This window comes from Sinohyriopsis cumingii, chromosome 15 (assembly GCF_028554795.1).
Source record: "Sinohyriopsis cumingii isolate HCF-2022 chromosome 15, ASM2855479v2, whole genome shotgun sequence".
Lineage (NCBI taxonomy): Eukaryota > Metazoa > Mollusca > Bivalvia > Unionida > Unionidae > Sinohyriopsis > Sinohyriopsis cumingii.
The window spans coordinates 11,633,692-11,641,925 of NC_142975.1; positions in this window are offsets into that span (position 1 = coordinate 11,633,692).

Consider the following 8,234-nt stretch of genomic DNA (forward strand, 5'->3'; position numbering starts at 1 on the left):
GACGATAATACTGAGTCGAAATACAAATTGGACGCTAATAATTCACTTTATTATATCAGAGGTAACGTAAATAGGCAATTTCCGACTGTGATTGGATGGCAAAATGGTAGGGATAAATTGTATAGTGGAGGGCCAGCTGTGTACGAGTTCATTGGATAGTCTGGGTTATTTAATAAAGCATATTTTTAGATAAATAAATTACACTATTAAATGACGGGAAAATACCAATCGGAATGTGGCAAAGATTTATTGTGGTCCTGTAGGAAACTGTTCTGGTTCTCTAATTTTTGTCTCGTTTTGTTATAACAACAGTTTGTACCATTAGCCGCAATGTCATGTTTTTTTATTAATGAAAACTATATAAAGTTTAAATTCAGTCTGATGAAGCAATAAAGCGAAACCGGTCACACATATATAGTAAGAAGGCAACGTTTACAAAAATTGAGGTATTATATAGTTAGATCAGATACTATATCTGACTGACATGTATATATTTCTTGGTCAAAACATTTTTCCATTGTCTTCCCATGAAAGACACCAGATGAAAAGCATAAAACTACATTTGTATTGAAGTAATTTCTAGTCTCTGCAGATATAGTCCGTTCGGAAAAAGTAAAAAGTGTTATTTCTCCATTTTCCCAGCTTTGGTATGAAGCTTTATTGATCCGTTCATTATTAACTGAAACTTAATTTTTCAGACAGGGAAGTCCTGGTAGATTAGAGATATAAAAAAAACCAGACCAAATTCACACTCCTATTGGTAGGTATTGACCAATCAGCTCATTGATTTTCTTTCAACGCATACACACACCTCTTTCGAGACACCGTCATTACCCATATAAAGTTGACTCCCTTCTCTAAACCGCACGGTGTTGTAAGTTAATATTTTGACACAAGTGTTTTTATTCAAATGTGCTGTTTATTAATTTACTTTTTCGTGTTTATTTATTATAGCTTCTGTTATTGTGTGGTCAATTTTTAAGCTGTTTTTAGAGACGGAATTTTACGGTGGGTTTATTACGGACATAACTTTCTACAGTATTATTGCAAGAGAGAGAGAGAGAGAGAGTGAAGCGCTTTCTAATTGAAATACGGTGTTTAAACTCTTCATTGTTAATAAGTTTCGCCTGCCTGTAGTCAGTGACTGTCAAACTGTTCATTGTTTTAATTTTCAATACGTATGGACATTTGTAGACTTACTCTCCGGTATGAGATCATACTAAAAATATTTTCAAACTTGAAAAGAAGCTACTTAAGCCCAGAAAACCCAAGGACAGGTAGATTTTTTCATCTACCTAAAATCCACAAACAAGGAAACCCAGGCAGCCCTATAATCTACGGAAGGATATCAGAATATTTGGATCATTTTATGAGACCACATGTCAACATCATCAAAAGCAAAGCAAGTGAATAATTAGTGCCAGATACATTGCTTGTTTCCTTAGACGTCACATCTTTGTATACTAACACACCGCACAACGAAGTCATACATCCGTATAGAGAAGCATGGAAAACAAGAACTGTAGACAATCAACCCACACACTACCTAGTCCAACTTCTGGAGCTTGTCCAAAAACTCAATAACTTTGAATTTAATGAAGAAAACTACCTCCAAATCGATGGAACAATGGGTAGAAAAATTACCCCTTCGTATGGTAATATTTTATGGGAAAAATGGAGGTTCAACTTTAGCATCGGGTGAACTTACACCATACCAGTGGGTACGCTTTATCGATGATATAGAAATATAGAAATTAAGTGGCAACAAGGAAGATAAAGTCTGGATGATTTCATATCAAAGGCAAAGGCAAACAACTTCCATCCTTCAATAAAATTCACGTCAGAAGTCTTAAACAAACTCCATACAGACATCTACTCGAAACCACCCGACAAACACCAGTATCTACTCCCGACCAGCTGTCATCCAAATCATGCATTAAGAACATTCCATAAAGCCAGGTACTGAGGATCGTATAATTCGCTCCGACGATGAAACATTCATAAGAGTAGAAAGCGCTCGTGCTAGTTAGATACTAGTTTTGTACTGTTCGTTGTCAGTTTATTGCGCTTAGAGCAGGTACGATTTCCACAAACACAATATCCAGTATTTCATCCATATTGCATGAAAGTAACTCAGAGGTACGCAAAGACTCTCTCCATTGTGTATGTTGCCAAAGCCCTCCCCCCCCCCCCCACCATTTCAATTTCACCTGTCATTCTCTCAGAAGTTCATAGCATTTAATGTTACAGTGTGGAGGGTAAAGACCGAGTATACCGAATCAGAAGTAGAACAGTTGTTTTTATATTTCAAGCAATTTGGTGCACAAAAGTAGATTAAAAGATAAGTAGATTCGATGAAAGTGATATACTAGAATCTACACAAGGTCCCGCTTTCTAAAAAGAAAGATAAATGCATTTTTCAGCTATAAGTGCCGTCCCCATAACACGCTTCGTGGACTGACGTCTTTGAGACTGATATGAAAGGTCCTACTACTTTCTCCACGCCTAATATAAAATATATTATAATGGACGATTGTAACATAGATCTTGTGAGATAATTCACAAAGTGGGTTGACATAATTGCCTTTCGTACATCTTAACCAACCAAGTCAATATTAACTTTGATAGATTACATTTACACATCTCACTTACATACCATATCCGAAAATATTATACGCTACGTAGCTATAAATGACCATAATCCGACCTGAAATCAATTAATCAAACCATACAAAAATACTCATACAATGTTATTCAATATTATACACAGATCATTCGATACTTTTTTATTATAACAATTTGTTCCTTTACGAACTGTCATTAGCTTTCGAGAATGCGCCATTTTTATCACTCGATCTAGACAATGCGCTATAAGTTAGTCTGACAGGTTGCTTTTCATTATTTAAAAAAATGCAATACAAAAATAAATAAAAAATAGAAAATAAAAACGTTTGGCAACACATACAACCAATATATCATATTCTTACTGCAAAGAGGTTATATTGATTGAAATTTATATATAAAGAAAACAATAAAAATAAAATGCATAATATACGGCGCGAAATACAATAATTATTTCTATGTCAATCTTAGTACTTTATATGTTGTTTTAATATGACTTTTTCAGAGCAGTATTTTGGTCGTCGTTTAAAGGACCAGCTGTCAGCTTGAACTTCACACAGGTAAATTTATAACCACTGAGGCTTGTGTTTGTTTGCTAGTGACAAGAATTTTTTTGAATCTTGAAAACAGCACACGTATGGATTTTTAATTAAGGCCATGCTTTGATCCGATGGTCATGACCGTCAGAAGTGAAACGGTGATGTCAATATATATTTATATGATTGTAAATGAAGCAAAGGGTATTTAATGTAAGACACATAATTACCTGATTTATATTGGGCCCTGTTTACTTATTTCAGCTTTGTTAATGCTGATTTAAAGATTCTAGATATAGTGGTATTAATTAAAAGTTGCCATTGATCGTAATACAGAAACAGTTCATTGAAGATCGTTGCTGTGGCATTCGAGACGTTTTATTTATAAGATAATGAAGACTAGTTAATCTCAGGTGCGCAGATTACCTGACTACAAGCTAGTTTGACAGATGTACTAATTACCTGACAACAGGAAGTTTGACATTTGTGCTGATCACATGTCTACAGATATTTTGACAACAAACAGGTTTGACAGGTATGCTGATTACTTGACAACAAGGAGCTTGACAGTTGTGATGATCATGTCAACATACAGTTTGACACGTGTGCTGATTGCCTGACAAGCCGTTTGACGTGTGCTGAATACCTGACAACAGTCAGTTTCATAGTTGTACTGATTACATGACAACAATGACAACAGGCAGTTTGATACAGTGTGTTGATTACGTGACAACAGACAGTTTGGTAGGTGTTCTGATTACCTGACAACTGGCAGCTTGACGCATGATATGTCAGCATACCTATGCAATTTGTAGTAATTCCATTTTAAGAGATGGTCTGGCTAATCACACTTTCCTATGTATGTATGTATGTATGTATGTATGTATGTATGTATGTATGTATGTATGTATGTATGTATGTACGTATGTATGTTATGTATGTATGTATGTTATGTATGTATATATGTATAAGTATATGTATGTGTGTATGTATGCCTCTGTGTGTGCGTGCGTGTGTGTGTGTGTGTGTGTGTGTGTGTGTGTGTCGATTGGTTGGTAAATACCTTGTTGAAAATTTCCTGTTAGCGGGCATGTGGGTGGGGATAGACCGTTAAATAGATGACTGTACCGCGCTTGTTTCCACATTAATTAGTCGAATAATGATCACGTGGTTTGCAATAGTTTGCAATAATAAAGACGCGCTTTAGTAAGGTGTACTTTAGTAAATTCAATCTGATGTCTAACATGGCTTCTCGTTGTCTCACCTTTTAAATATTGATCTAGTTAACAACTGCTTTTTGTATATAGATTTTTAGTCGTTGATTCAGAACAGGGTTAATAAAGCAATCGATGATCATTTATTAGCAAGCACTCACCAATAAATAAACTGGCGGCAAATAAATAAATCTCATAAACTTTACGTCAGATAAACTCAGATAACGTAATAAATAGCTAAAGAGTATCCGATGGAAACAATATATTCCCAATTTATAATGCACAAATATTTATTTTTCGACCAATCAATTAGTAACCAATTAATATCCACACTAAAGTCCAAATCCACATGCCGGAAATTAAAATTGATCGAGGTATCTGAACGCATGATAAATTACTTAATTTTACATCGAATCAAAATGTTTGATATTCTGATTTTTAAAATAATTACAAAGTATTATTGTTATTCCCGGCAAATGTTTCGCAGGGTTGCTTGTGCGAAGGACGATATAGATCTCCAGTCAAAGTTAATGAAATAAATATTTATTTTGTAATATTGGGTATCACCCTATAAAGCGCCGAAGTGTATAGAACAATTGTTCATAATGCATAGACGTAGTCATAGATACCTCGATATGGGTGATTACGATTATGAAACTGCTACTTTGTTTAGTTTAATTTTAGTTCATGACTGAATATAAAGAATAAAAATGTGATTTCTTACTTTTCCACAAAAATGAGTAAGCTAAAGACAACAAACAAAAACACAACAACAAACAATAACAAAGATGCTGCCAGACTTCGTGGAAAATGTATGTATGTATGTATGTATGTATGTATGTATGTATGTATGTATGTATGTATGTATGTGTGTGTGTGTGTGTGTATGTATGTATGTATGTATGTATGTATGTATGTGTGTGTGTGTATGTATGTATGTATGTATGTATGTATGTATGTATGTATGTATGTATGTATGTATGTATGTATTCTTATTGTCGCAGAATAGAAACCGTGTGGGTTTTTGGACTAAATGAATAAGACAAACACAATGTGTGAAAGATGGAAATTTATGAAATGAATTGATAAAGAAAAATAGTTGGTGTAAAAATGCAATGATTCTCTCACGCTCTCAACATACGATTGACCCGATCGCTCTACACAAACATTCACACACTGAAAATAAACCATAAATATGAATTCAATATGAAATACAGATCCAAGAAACCTCATGGACTGCAGATACGTTTCAAACAGTATTATACACTACAAGAGAGATTCACATAATCTCAAGTATGGACTCCGATTAAGATTCAAAACAATCTATGATATTCAAATGTGTTTCAAAATAATGTCATAAACTATAACAGAGATTCACATTATCTCTTGGAACACAACTAAGATTCAAAATTATCTTATGAACACAACTAAGATTCAAAATAATCTTATGAAAATAAATATGCACCCAATTGGAACAACAAATGAACCAAACGTATACTTCTAGACCCCTTGTACAGTCTCACGATTCCTTGGGTTGGCCCACACTCTTATCGGCCGCTCGCACCCTTTATGGATCCACCACATGTACAGTCATACGTATACACACGTACAGGCAGCATACAGCCCTCTTTTGAATTAGCTACGTCTATATCCGTGGCTCAGACATACGTACATACATACATACATACATACGTATTGACAGCACGCAGCCTTAAATACTCTGGAAACTCCAGACAGCTCTAAACAACTTTAGACAGTTTCAGACAACTCTAGTCAGCTCTAGTTATATTCACAGTCACAATCAGCCCTCTGACTAGAGAGCAATGGAGAGTGTACACTCCTTGACGTGATCCAAAACGACCAGTCTCGGTTTAGAATTTGATCTTACTTAAATCCATAGGAGAGTGAGCAATAGTCAGGGTAAAATACCCATGCATATCATGTAATTAATGTCCCTCGTCGCAAGTAATTTCTGGCGAGGTACATGTTAATACAGTCGCTTACCTGGAAAACACTTATTCACCCTAGATAACGTTGTACGCCTGTACAACGAAAAATAGTCAGATAGTTCTAAGGCAAAACCAACTTATTTTTTGCCTGATTCTGTGACAATACCTCCCCCCTAAGAAACACCCTTACAGAATAAAAGAAAAAAACTACTAATGATATGTTACAATATTTACACTGGTTATACTGCAATCTGGATTTTCTATACTGGATAAAAATGTATCCGAATTTCCAATCATGCCCTACCCAAGTAGTCTGCCCCTATATTTTCAACTCCCCTTATTGCCTCTACACAGAAGCCATACGGTTGTAGTGTCAGCGCCCAACGCATCAATCGAGCGTTAGCGACCTTGGCCTTGTTCAAATACAATACGCATTGGTGATCAGTCTCGAGAACGAAATATCTCCCAAAAAGATACGCATGATACTTCCCAATTCCTCAAACTACGTCCAAACACTCTTTCTCAATAAGGGAATAGTTTTTCTCCCGGGGTAGCAGTTTCCTACTCGAGTAAGCTACGGGTAACTTATTGTTACCTTGCTCTTGCAGTAAAACTCCTTCCAACCCAGTTTTAGAGGCATCTGTTCTTAAAATAAAGGGTTTGCTGCTGTTATTGTTGTTGTTGTGGGGTTTAACGCCATTTTCAGCACACGATAGGCTATACATGGCGGCCAGTATTAATGGTGGAGGAAGAAACCGGGAAAACTCTGGAATGAACCACCGACTCACGAGAAGCTACTGGCAAGCTTTATCACATACCCACATTGGCTGAATCCGAGACTCGAACCCAAATAAAGGGTTTGCTAACATCTGGCAATTTTAATATATGTGCACTGATTAGTTTCTTTTTCAGCGCGCAAAAAGCTCTATCTTGTGGCGTGATCCACAAGAGTAAGAATATACCGGTTCTTCCTTTCGGTAACTGGTTGTATTGGTCCTACAATATCCACCGCCACTCTTTTAAACGGTGTATCTATTAATGGCATCTGTCTTAAGGGCACCCTTGTGACCCTCTTACATTCGGTTTTCTGGCATACGTCAGAAGACCTACAGAACCGTGTGACATCGCTATTAACATCAGGCCAGTAGAATTCAGCGACTACTCTACTGGTGGTCTTCGCCTTACGTAGGTGTTCTGCCATGCTAGACTCATGGGCCACCCTAAGTACTTGAGATCTGTATCTCTCGGTACGACCACTTGCCAATACCTCTTACCCTCCGGAGTGATAAACTCCCTATGAATAAGCTCGTTCCTACGAACGAATCTCGAGCTGCCCCTACCCTTGCAGTGTCTAATTGCGCCGGACGCGATTTTCTCAATAACAGTTTTGATGGGTTCGTCACCTTCTTGTTGTCGTTGAATTCCTCACGCGAAATTCCGGAGATCGATTCAGGGACTATTAATTTCTAAAACGCGTTTTTCTCTCGTCGGGTTTGCGCTCGAGTTTCGACTGCCTGGGCCAAAGGTATCCTGCAATCTGCCATGGTTGGAAGACGGGAACCTTCAACATTACCGATCGTCAGATCGTTAATAGGGTTTTCCATACAAAGGGCATCGACAGTTCCGGTTAGGAAAGGTGTTTCTACCGTGATCCTTGCTACGGAAATGCGACCGATCGTCTGATCGATTAGCATACATGGGGATGCTACAACTTCTCGACCGTTCACGAAACCTCTCGCGGTTGGTACTTGCGCTTCGGGGAAAAGACTCGTGCCAAGTGTATGAATACCCGGTTCTACCTGCACAAAATTATCACATATATCTTTACTCTGTTTAGCCACGGTACCTTATGTATAAGTCCCTTTCCTTTAGGACATTTTGCTTGAACATGACCCCATTCCTTACAGAAGTAA